The following is a 12,584-nucleotide window of genomic DNA, read 5'->3' as shown; positions in this document are numbered from 1 at the left end:
TATTGAAAAATTAATATAAATCAACCTACTGTTTATGATAATGTGAAAACAGCAGAAAACATAATTTATTTTAATAAACGCACTAACAATTTAATTCTTTAACTAATGGAAGTAAATCAAATATTAGGGTCTCTAGTTCACTAAAATATCATGGGGTCGTGTGTACTTCTTTCACGCAGAAGCGGAGATCCACGACCAAAGAGACTTCCTCCACCATGGGCATTGTGGGCTGAATGTAGAACCAGAGCTTCTGTCACTGGAGGTGCTCCAGCTGTGTGACCAGATATTCCTTCATCACCATCCTCATCGCCGCTGTCAGGGCGTGGTTCACCTGGCCGTCCTGAAAGGATGATTTCTCCTCAATCAAACTCGAGAAAAAATGCAACACGTCGCCTTTAATAATCACTTAATAATCACCACTTTAAGCAAAGATCACATGATTCGTAATTATTTTATATTTATGTAACTTTTCGGGCTGTAAATCGCTGTCGCTTACATTCACAGTATCAGTTAATCGTTAAACATGACGTTGATGTGGATGAGGAGCAAAAAAAATGATAAACGGATTGATACCTTAAAGTTACCATAAACTGATAACCTGTAAGTAGGCCTACAAGTTCACAAGGCAGTGCTAATCCTCAAATCCGCCAAAATCCTGTACAGACCTCTGCTGAATGATATGACCGTATGTATGCCCTCATAAGAAAAGATTATGGTCCCAAAGAAATTTTTAACCACGCACATGGATTCAGTAGTTTCGTGTTTTTCTGTTTGATTTGGCCTCTTCCGGAAAATTTAGTCTATAACAGAAAAAGGAAACATGAAACCTCTCCTGAAACCAAACTGATTTTCTGAGACTTACTGAAAGAAACCCCAAAAGTTGGTTCTGTTCATCTGCACGTTTTGTTTTCAGTGGGAGAAACGTTTCGTCACTCACCCAAGGGACTTCGTCAGTATCCAGCTGAATGCAGGTTTCCCCAACCTTATAAACAATACATTAGCATAATGACTGAAACAAGCACCACTGACGAACAATGGGCTGTGAGGTCAGTCTCCTGATCATTAATATGCAAACCGTCATAACCAAATAGGAACAGAACCAAGTTTTTTGAGATTTCTTTACCTGGACAATTGCGCATGCATCAAGGCAGTCTATGTGGTTGTTTAGGGTCACAATCACTAGGAGGTAGCAGAGTGAAGCTGACCCCCCACCCACTTGAAACGTAAAGGCAAATAGGCGGAGCGGTTAGTGCTACGTTTGTGCAGATTTGTGCAGGTAAAATTAGCGTTTGTGCTGCTACGGTTTCCGAGATATTAAACTTTATTTTATAGGTCATTCAAAGGTCACCATCCCCCCAGACTGCTCCAAAACGGGCCAAAATGGTCTACTTTTTTAGTGCTACGTTTGTGCTGGTTTGTGCAGGTAAAATTAGCGTTTGTGCTGCTTCTGTTTTAAAGATATTAATGAAAATGTAAAGGTCAACCAGCCCCCCCACATTACCCAAATCCAACAAAAGTGGTATCAAACGTTTGTGCTACGTTTGTGCTGGTTTGTGCTGCAAAGATTTTCGTTTGTGCTGCTATCATTTTAAAGATATTAATAACAATTTCTAGAGGTCATCAGAGGTCAACCAGCCCCCCCACATTAATTAAATCAAACAAAATGGGTGTCAATCAACTGTGCTACGTTTGTGCTGGTTTGTGCTGCTAAAATTTTCGTTTGTGCTGCTTCTGTTTTAAAGATATTAATGAAAATGTAAAGGTCAAAAGGTCAACCAGCCCCCCCACATTACCCAAATCCAACAAAAGTGGTATCAAACGTTTGTGCTACGTTTGTGCTGGTTTGTGCTGCAGAAATTTTTGTTTGTGCCGTTATTATTTTAAAGATATTAACAAAAATTTCTAGAGGTCAACCAGCCCCCCCATATTAATGGAATCAAACAAAATGGATGTCAAACGTTTGTGCTGGTTTGTGCTGCAAAAATGTTTGTTTGTGCTGCTAACATTTTAAAATGTTTAATAAAATAACGTCTTGATGCGTGCTTAATCATCCAGGTAAGTAAATCCCAAAAGGTTGATTCTGTTCATCTGGACATTTTCAGTTGGAGAAACGTTTCGTCACTCATCCAAGTGACTTCTTCAGTCTCAGCTGACTGCAGGTTTCCCCAACCATATAAACAGTACATTTGCATAGTGAAGGAAACTAGCGCCACTGAATGAACAATGTGCCGGGGGGTTAATTCCATGATTGTTAGTATGCAAATTCTTATGACCATTGATCAATGACAACTAATCAAAGCCTATTGATCAATGGCCATGAGTACCATTCACAGAAAGTGGGGAATGGCTACAATCACAGCATTGTAGGATGGCGAAAGATGTACCCTTGGGCCCCCCTTCTCGATCCAGAGATGGTCAGCATCCTGACAGCCCGATGGACGAAGCTGTCTCTCAGTCTGCTGGTTCTGGCCCGGAGGCTCTTCAGTATCCTTCCTGATGGCAGCAAACTGAAGACGCTGTTGAAGGGATGAGTGGAGTCACCTGTAATGGAGACGACCTTCCAGATGAGGCAGGTGCAGTAGATCTCCTGGGGAGGGAGGCAAGAGAGGTCCCCACAATGCTCTCGGCTGCTCTCACTACCCGTTGTCATTTTTTCCTGCAGAACCCAATGCAGGAGTCATACCACACAGTGATGCAGCTGGTGACGATACTCTCAACTGTGCCTCTGTAAAAGGTGCTCATAATGGGGGTTGAATCTCTTGTGCTTCTCAGTTTGCAGAGGAAGTAGAGTCACTGTTGGTCTTCTCCACATTCAGGGACAGGTTGTTGTTGCTGTACCACTCTGGCAGATGGTTAACTTCACCCCTGTAGTAGATCTCGTCGTGGGTCAGCAGAGTGAAGAGAAGGGAGCTCAACACACATCCTTGGGGAGCCCCCGTATTCCGTGTTCTTGGGCTGGAGGTGTTGCTGTTGACCCGTACTGTCTGCTGTCTTCCTGTCAAGAAATCTAGCAGCCCGTTATACAGCAAGGTGCTGATCCCCAGCAGATCCAGTTTGTGAATGAGTTGCTGGGGAATGATGGTGTTGAATGCTGAACTGAAGTCTATGAACAGCACTCTGACATATGAGTCTCTAGTGTTCAGATGTGTGAGGGCTGAGTGAGGGGCAGTTGAAATTCCATCATCGGTTGAGCGTTTTGACTGGTATGCGAACTGAAATGGATCCAGGTTGGGGGAAAGCAATAATTTGATTTGATGCATGACTAACTGTTCAAAGCACTTAACTTAATAATGATGGAGGTGAGTTTGACAGGACGGTAGTCCTTAAAGCAGGAGATAGATGACTTCTTGGGTTCAGTAATGATGGTGGAGGGATCTCCACACACTGTCTGGGGATTGTGTCACCACGGTCTGTAGAGTGGGCTTGTAGTCTGTGATGGTTTGTATTCCTTGCCACTGCCTCCAAGTATCTCTGCTGTCGCTGAAGCTTTGCTGTAGCTGATGCCACGTGACAGGTTTGCCCTTGCTGTTCTTAGACTCACCTAATTCCCGGCTCTGAAGGCTTGCATTTTTCAACTTTAGGAGCATTTAAACCTGACCTGTGAGCCATGGTTTCTGATTGGCCCAGACAGTGATAGTCCTGGTCTCTGTGACATCATCGATGCATTTTGGGATGTAGGCAGTGACAGTTTCTGTATATTCCTGAAAGTCTGTGGTGTTGTCGTGTGTGGCGGCCTGTGGTGGAAAAGCAGTGCCTCTGAGGACCCTTCTGGCCACACCTGTACCTGCTTACGAACTGGTTTGGTGACTTTGACCAGGGGCCTGTGGGAACCCATGGCACACCTAGATTTCTGCCTGTACTGACCCTTATGCAAAATAGGTGGAATTAAGACAGTTCCAAAAGCAAACACAACTGATCAGTGCTGAGAGTGGTCCTGTTGCTGAGGTTGGGATGATCCTGTAATCTCTTATGAACGACCTCCAACGCTTCTATGACTGGGATGCAAGTGAAGACAGATGTAACATCTCTCTCTCACTGTACATGTACTGTTTATAAAATTAGGGAAACATAACCTGCACAAACAAAATAATTTGCAGGACAAATGTTTGACATCAATTTTGTTCGATTTGAAGAAGGTAGGGGGTCAACTTCACTCACGGGTGTTTATAAGGTTGGGGAAACCTGCAGTCAGCTGAGACTGAAGAAGTCACTTGGATGAGTGACGAAACGTTTCTCCAACTGAAAATGTCCAGATGAACAGAATCAACCTTTTGGGATTTACTTACCTGGATGATTAAGCACGCATCAAGACGTTATTTTATTAAACATTTTAAAATGTTAGCAGCACAAACAAACATTTTTGCAGCACAAACCAGCACAAACGTTTGACATCCATTTTGTTTGATTCCATTAATATGGGGGGGCTGGTTGACCTCTAGAAATTTTTGTTAATATCTTTAAAATAATAACGGCACAAACAAAAATTTCTGCAGCACAAACCAGCACAAACGTTTGACATCCATTTTGTTTGATTCCATTAATATGGGGGGGCTGGTTGACCTCTAGAAATTTTTGTTAATATCTTTAAAATAATAACGGCACAAACAAAAATTTCTGCAGCACAAACCAGCACAAACGTAGCACAAACGTTTGATACCACTTTTGTTGGATTTGGGTAATGTGGGGGGGCTGGTTGACCTTTTGACCTTTACATTTTCATTAATATCTTTAAAATAGAAGCAGCACAAACGAAAATTTTAGCAGCACAAACCAGCACAAACGTAGCACAGTTGATTGACACCCATTTTGTTTGATTTAATTAATGTGGGGGGGCTGGTTGACCTCTGATGACCTCTAGAAATTGTTATTAATATCTTTAAAATGATAGCAGCACAAACGAAAATCTTTGCAGCACAAACCAGCACAAATGTAGCACAAACGTTTGATACCACTTTTGTTGGATTTGGGTAATGTGGGGGGGCTGGTTGACCTTTACATTTTCATTAATATCTTTAAAACAGAAGCAGCACAAACGCTAATTTTACCTGCACAAACCAGCACAAACGTAGCACTAAAAAAGTAGACCATTTTGGCCCGTTTTGGAGCAGTCTGGGGGGATGGTGACCTTTGAATGACCTATAAAATAAAGTTTAATATCTCGGAAACCGTAGCAGCACAAACGCTAATTTTACCTGCACAAACGTAGCACTAACCGCTCCGCCTATTTGCCTTTACGTTTCAAGTGGGTGGGGGGTCAGCTTCACTCTGCTCTAGGAGGTGGGGCATGATTTTCTGTGTTGCTAGCACGCACTGTGGTTGAAGCGCTTTTACATGTAAATAAAAGTTCTGCTACATTTAAGCCCTTGTCAGATGAGTTCACACAACGCTAAATAAGCCTATCAGCACCTGTTAAATATCTGTGTAGTTTACATGGGGAGATTTTAAAGCCCAAGTATCTCCCGACTAACTTCCGGTTAGCTCTAGCGTCTACGTAATTGAGCAAGATCAGAACAGCGCCATCATAACTCTACATCTCGATACAGATTAGCCCAAAGTTTCATAGATGGCTACTAAAAAAATTAGGAGTGGGCCTCAAGGACGAAAACACACACACACACACATATATATATATATATGTATATATATTTTTTTTCTTTCTTTTTTTTTCGAGATAGACAAAAAAGGTATGTATGGATTTATTTTTGAGTCTACCTGAATGAATTTGACAGTTTTGTTTCCTACGTCAAAGTTATGTTTGAACATATTTAACTGCCACAGTTAATATGAACCCGGTCTGCTGACGTAATCATTGAAGAGTCTGAATCATTTGTTTCTGAGAACATGCTCGTTTTTGTCAGCTTGCTAGCCTACCCAAGAGGAATTGTAAACAAAATTAATAACCAAATAATCTGTTTGATTGTATGGCTAGTTTTAGTTGTAAGCTACTTACTTACTTAGCTATTTTGTATGTGTGTCTGTGCGTGTATATGTTTGTTCGTTTGTTGTTTGTGTTGTTTTACAACTTAGAGTAAGCTATTAATTTTGAACAAATGAAATTAAATATAGCCACAGTAATTTTCAACTGCAAGCAGTGGCTAGAACGTCATGCATTTATTATATGTTTATTATTCATTCATAATGTGTTTTTTATTAGAACAAGCTTTACTTGCTATTTTCTTGCCAACTTAAGTAGAAGTGCAGCATCATTTATAATTTATAATAGCTAGCTTTTGTTTGTTACTTAGAATTACATTTACATTTCATATAAACCTATGAAATGTTCAAATTGTCACAAATTCTTCCAGGTAAACATTAACTTTCTAACTATATTTAATTTTAGATCCTATTTGAACATACTAATATTCATGGCTCATTTGCATATTAAAAATGCATTTGTTTTGTGGTTAAAGTATAGACCTAATTCATATAATGTACCTATTTAATTTCATCCACCCTATGTATAAAATAATAATCTAATGTATAAAATTCTCAGGGTCATTACTGGAGTATTTTGGACCTTCTTCTGATACAACAAGCACATCTACCACAGCTGACATGACTGCTGACATCATCCAAAACTTCAGAGTCATCTACTCCCTCCCCGAACATAGCTGAGGACTATACTGAGGCACCACAGGCTTCTTTAGCTTTCTCCGACATAACTGTATCTTCAGAGGTAGGTACTGGGGTCTTTGCTGTTTCTAGTTTGTGTGTATGTGTTTGTCTTCATCTAGTTAAAAGCAGTGTGCGTGATTTGGTGGATCTAAATGGTAAATGGACTGGTTCTTATATAGCACTTTTCTATTCTACCTGAGCACTCAAAGTGCTGTACGTGAAGAGTTTTGGGGCTACATATAAAATCTTGTTTAGGACCACCAAATCCTAGAGCCAACCTTGGAAAGGGGTCAGTGCAGCATAAATGGTTTAGGACTATTGATACTGAACAGAAAGATGGATACAAACATTGTCTACTTTTTCAAGGTAGTTGAGGACCTTCTCAATGGTGTCCAATCTGACTAACATTTGTGAAAATGAAAATGTAATGCCTCCCCGTCGGGGAATCGAACCCCGGTCTCCCGCGTGACAGGCGGGGATACTCACCACTATACTAACGAGGAAGATGCCCAACAACTTTTATGTTGCAGTACCGATCCTGGCCACAATAATGTCCACTATGGGATGTCGCTGTTTCCCCGTTTTGATACGTTAGGTTGTGCAGACCTATTTGTGTGTATTAAATTGACGCCTCAACGTAGAGTTCTTTGCCATCAACGAAAGAGGCAACCCCCCTCACCCCCTCCAAACCAAACATATTTAACGTATCATTTATTAATCACAACAGCGCCAGAAGACTAAAGTGGACAAAAATATAGCACTCCCATAGAGAATGAATGGGAAACAGTTTATGGTAAAGGGTAAGGTAAATGGTAATGGACTAGTTCTTATATAGCACTTTTCTATTCTACTTGAAAACTCAAAGCTCTGTTCTTGGAAAAGTTTTGAGTCTGTGAAAAAAAACCCTAAAAACATGAAGGTAGCACATCTGGGACATCATGTTTCACTCCATCCACCAACGCCACGTTGGACCACAGACTGTGGTGGAGTTGGCGGATGCTTTAATCCAGGTCTGGGAGGAGATCTCTTCAGGAGATCATCCGCCACCTCATCAGGAGCATGCCCAGGTGTTGTAGGGAGGTCATACAGGCACGTGGAAGCTACACACACACATCACTCAGCCTCATTTTGACTTGTTTTAAGGACATTACATCAAAGTTGGATCAGCCTGTAGTGTGTTTTTCCACTTTAATTTTGAGTGTGACTCCTAATCAAGACCTCCATGGGTTGCTAAATTTGATTTCCATTGCAATTTTTAGTGTGATTTTGTTGTCAGCACATTCAACTATATAAAGAACATAGTATTTAATAAGAATATTTCATTAAAGGAAAAAAAAAAGAATATTTCATTAATTCAGATCTAGGATGTCTTATAATAATAATAATAATAATAAATTTTATTTGAGGGTGCCTTTCTAAAACCCAAGGTCACCTTACAAAGAGAAAACGACATCAATAAAACAGTAGATTAAAATAGATTCTAATAAATTAAAATACAAAAAACAGGAAAATACAACCACAAACAACAAAAAAACAAAAACAAAACAAAAACAAAAAAACACGATTTGACAGTTAAATCTGTATTAAAGCGAGTAAGTCAGTTTAAACAAGTAGGTTTTGACTTAAATAAGGGAAGGGAATCTATATTTCTTAAGGCTAAAGGAAGTGAGCTCCAGAGCCGAGCAGCAGAGCAACTGAAAGCTCTGTGGTCCATAGTGATAAGGCAAGCAGAAAGAACAACAAGATGAGTGGCAGATGAAGATCTGTTCTTGTTTATATGTTCGGTTTATGTTTTTTGAGCCGTGTTTATGGGGCTTTCCCATCATGTGCAGTCTAACTTTTAACATTTTCCAAGAATGAAAATGTAATGCCTCCCCGTCGGGGAATCGAACCCCGGTCTCCCGCGTGACAGGCGGGGATACTCACCACTATACTAACGAGGAAGGTGCCTGACACCCTTTATGTTGCAGTATCGATCCTGGCCACAATAATATCCACGATTGCTGCATTTTGTATAAGTTCATACTCAAGTTTAAAACAACAACTACACTAAAGCTATTCTGTTATACCTGTATGTTAAAATTTTTTTTTTCATATTTCAGCAATACTGATCAATCTAATAAACTTAAACCTACACCATCCTCCCTATTCTGGTATTTTAAAGAGTACTTAGCGTAAATATTAAGCAACCTAACTAATAGGGTTCCAACTCCCAGCAACAACAAAAATAAAAAAATAAAAAAATAGGGAACCACCCCTCACGCTCCACCTCATGATGCTTAATCGACGTAATCAACCTTAATTTGATGCAGTGTGAAAAAAAATGCACAGAAATCAATTATTTTTCAAGAAATATTAAATAGATTCAACTTCTTTCTTCAACAAAATTGCAGACTGCACAAATGATACCTTCCCAAAGGAAAAAGTACTATAGCTTACTAGGGTATATATATTAGACTTAATAGTCACTATATACAGTAATTGACTTCTATTCATTTTACATCAAATTAAAACTTTGGGTGTCAGATAATTATTTATTAAAAGCTAGACATTTTAAATGAGAATAAGAAAGAAAAGTATGTCTTTGTGCCCCCTTTTCCCTGTTAATGCCCTATCGGCCCCCCTGGCTAAACTTTGCTAGATCCGCCCCTGCACAGTTACCAGCGTCAGCTACGTAGAAAAAAATCCTGGTGTAGAAAGTAATATTAAATAAATTCTAACAACAGCTTATCAAGCTTAAACGTGCTGCTGTTGTTCAGCTGCTGGTTTCCTCTTTCTGGTGCAAAGTGGGCCAAAAACAAACAAGAGAGATGGACTCGCGACAGAAAAGCCGATCAGCTGATCATTAAGCAGTTTCATGATTGAAGTAGCAGCAAGAAGAGGCAGTCGCTTGTTAAGCTTAACGCAGGAATGCTTTACAAACATTCAGAGATGGACTTACACACTTGCTTTACTTCTCTCGGGGATAACTTTGTCGGAGATGAAATGCTGGGTTGGTAGCGAAGCTCCAAATGCTATCCAGACCAGTCCCGCATGCCACAGCCGCTCTATCACGTGATGCATACTGCTCCGACGTGCTAACGTTCTGAGGTGAGTTACGGCGTGTCGCAAGTTATGTGAGCTGCTTTCGTGATATTTAATGGATCGGATTACATTTTTTATTTTTCTCCGATATCCGATCCAGTAATTTAGGTCAGTATCGGACCGATACCGATATGTAATATCGGATCGGTCCATCTCTAGTATGGACATTGCTTGTGGTATACCACAATGGTCAGTTTTGGGCCCAAAATTCTTCAACTTATACATTAATGACATTTGTAAAGTGTCCAAAGTATTAAAAATGGTACTCTTTGCTGACGATACAAACATCTTCTGCTCTGGTGATGATCTGCAACATTTATTGGATGATATGACTAATGAAATAAGTAAAGTGAAGTTCTGGCTTGATAAAAACAAACTATCATTAAATTTGAATAAAACTAAAATTATGTTATTTGGAAATAGTAGTTTAAATAAATAAATGGTGTTGATATTGAAAGAGTCAGTGAAAATAAATTTCTGGGGGTAATAATAGATGAAAAACTTAACTGGAGAGCTCACGTAAGATATATTCATTCCAAAGTATCAAGAAGCATTGCAATCCTAAACAAGGCAAAACGGGTATAAGACGGGACATCACTTCATATTCTCTACTGTTCACTGGATTCACCATACTTAAGCTATTGTGCAGAGGTCTGGGGCAATAACTATAAAACTGCATTACATTCACTTTTTACTCTTCAAAAAAAAAAGCAGTTCAAATCTTCCACAATGCAGGTTATAAGGATCATATAAACTCACTATTCTTGCAATCTGAAATGGTGAAATTTGCTGACCCAGTGAAATTCCAAACTGCACAAATTCTATTCAAAGCAAAAAATAAACAAATTCTATTCAAAGCAACAAATATCAACTGCCAGGTAATATTCAGAGTATGTTTTTTGGAAAGAAGTAAGTTATAATTTAAGGGGTTTTTGTAACTTCAAAAAAGTGAAGGTACGAACTACCAGAAAAAGCTTTTGTGTTTCTGTGCATGGAGCGAAACTGTGGAACAGTTTGAATATGGAATTGAAGCTATGTCCAAACATAAAGCAGTTCACAAAGAGTTATAAAGATATGACCTTCTTGAACTATAAAGAAAGGGAAAATGATGAATTTCCTAAATGTACCTGTGTATTGTTTACATGATCGAAAACGTTAACAAACAGAACAATGAAAAACGTAATGCCTCCCCGTCGGGGAATCGAACCCCGGTCTCTTGCGTGAAGGGGGGGATACTCACCACTAACGAGGAAGGTGTTCAATGATCTATATGTTGCAGTACCGATCCTGGTCACAATAATGTCCACTATGGGATAGTGTCGCTGTTTCCCCGTTTTGATACGTTAGGTTGTGCAGACCTATTTATGTGTATTAAATTGAAGCCTCGATGTAGAGTTCTCTGCCATCAACGAAAGAAGCAAAAAACCCTCCAAAAGAAACATAATTCTATACAAGCACGTGTAGGCCACACACACACCACTGAGCCTCATTTTGACTTGTTTTAAGGACATTACATCAAAGTTGGACCGGCCTTTAGTGTGTTTTTCCACTTTAATTTTCAGTGTTACTCCTAATCCAGACCTCCATGGGTTGCTAAATTTGATTTTCATTGATAATTTTTGTGTGACTTTGTTGTCAGCACATTCAACTATGTAAATAACATAGTATTTAGTAAGATCATTTCATTCATTCATTCAGATGTAGGATGTCTTATTTTTTGAGTGTACATGGGACTTTCCCATGGTGTGAAGTGTAACGAAAAAGAAATGCCTCCCCGTCGGGGAATCGAACCCCGGTCTCCCGCGTGACAGGCGGGGATACTCACCACTATACTAACGAGGAAGGTGCTCAGCAACTTTCATGTTGCAGTACCGACCCTGGCCACAATAATGTCCACTATGGGATAGTGTCGCTGTTTCCCCGTTTCGATACCTTAAGTTGTGCACGGCTGTTTATGTGTATCAAACGTGTAAACAGCGGGCAAAGAGACTAGAATGACTAGATACCTCAACATAGAGTTCTCTACCATCAACGAAAAAGCAAATAAAACAAACAAAAAACCTCAAAATCAGAAATCGTTGGAGTGTAATGATATTGATATGATAAGTGGTTAAAAGAGTCATTGAGGGCATTATAAAACCGTTTACACTCATTTCAACAACCACCAAACAGCTGAAAACGGAAATGAGAGCAGGTACATGGATTCTGCACAAAGACACAAACACAAAGTGCAGACCGCCTACGCATCGGAATCAGTGATTCCTCACCCAAACGCCGTCATGGCTGAAAGCCGACAGCTCACAGATTCTGTTGCTTTGGCGGTCCGCGCTTTGTGTTTATCTTTTTTGTGCTAGATTCTGCAGCTGTAGGCTTTGTCTCTCTCCAACCAAATTTGACTGAACCAGCAGCAAAAGAAGATCCAAACTACGCTTCATATTTCGCTTCACATAGACATCGTCATGTATTCCTTCTTTGCTGTTTTGCTTCCACCATGGTAAAATGACGCTTCATGCACAGCTCTCTTCCTTTCTCAGTGTACTTCAAGAACAGTTTCCCCATTTAAAAATCTCTGTTTTCTGCATTATTCGCTTGCTTATTACGCACAAGTCTACCGTTATGTACAGCGCTGTCCGCCGCTGTGTTTTTGTTTTTAATTTAACTGACTTCCCACAAGAAAGTCTCAGTTCTGCTGTTCAGTACTGAGGAAATTTAAACTTTTTAAAATTATGCGAAATTGCAGAATGCTTAGCTGTGTCTCTAATCAAACCTCTGTAACTTTGCTCTGCTTCACTTCAGCAGCATAATGTTTATATGTTGATTCGTGGTTTTCTTCAGTTTTTGTTCTACTGCAGAATATTTTTAAGGTTATCTGCTATAAAACGACC

The 12,584-nt window shown here is 39.7% G+C and overlaps 3 non-coding genes across 3 annotated transcripts; all 3 read right to left on the bottom strand.

The window, feature by feature from the left end:
* Positions 1-7,046: 7,046 nt before the first annotated feature.
* trnad-guc (transfer RNA aspartic acid (anticodon GUC)) lies at positions 7,047-7,118 on the bottom strand. The gene has a single exon. It is a non-coding gene; the product is annotated as a tRNA-Asp (tRNA).
* A 1,368-nt stretch (positions 7,119-8,486) lies between these two features.
* trnad-guc (transfer RNA aspartic acid (anticodon GUC)) lies at positions 8,487-8,558 on the bottom strand. Its single transcript has one exon. It is a non-coding gene; the product is annotated as a tRNA-Asp (tRNA).
* Positions 8,559-11,469: 2,911 nt separating this feature from the next.
* Positions 11,470-11,541, bottom strand: trnad-guc (transfer RNA aspartic acid (anticodon GUC)). Its single transcript has one exon. It is a non-coding gene; the product is annotated as a tRNA-Asp (tRNA).
* Between the last annotated feature and the right edge of the window lie 1,043 nt (positions 11,542-12,584).

The sequence above is a fragment of the Maylandia zebra genome, linkage group LG8, assembly GCF_041146795.1.
Source record: "Maylandia zebra isolate NMK-2024a linkage group LG8, Mzebra_GT3a, whole genome shotgun sequence".
NCBI lineage: Eukaryota > Metazoa > Chordata > Actinopteri > Cichliformes > Cichlidae > Maylandia > Maylandia zebra.
The sequence above is the reverse complement of the archived record's forward strand: the minus strand, read 5'-3'. Positions and strand labels throughout refer to the sequence as shown.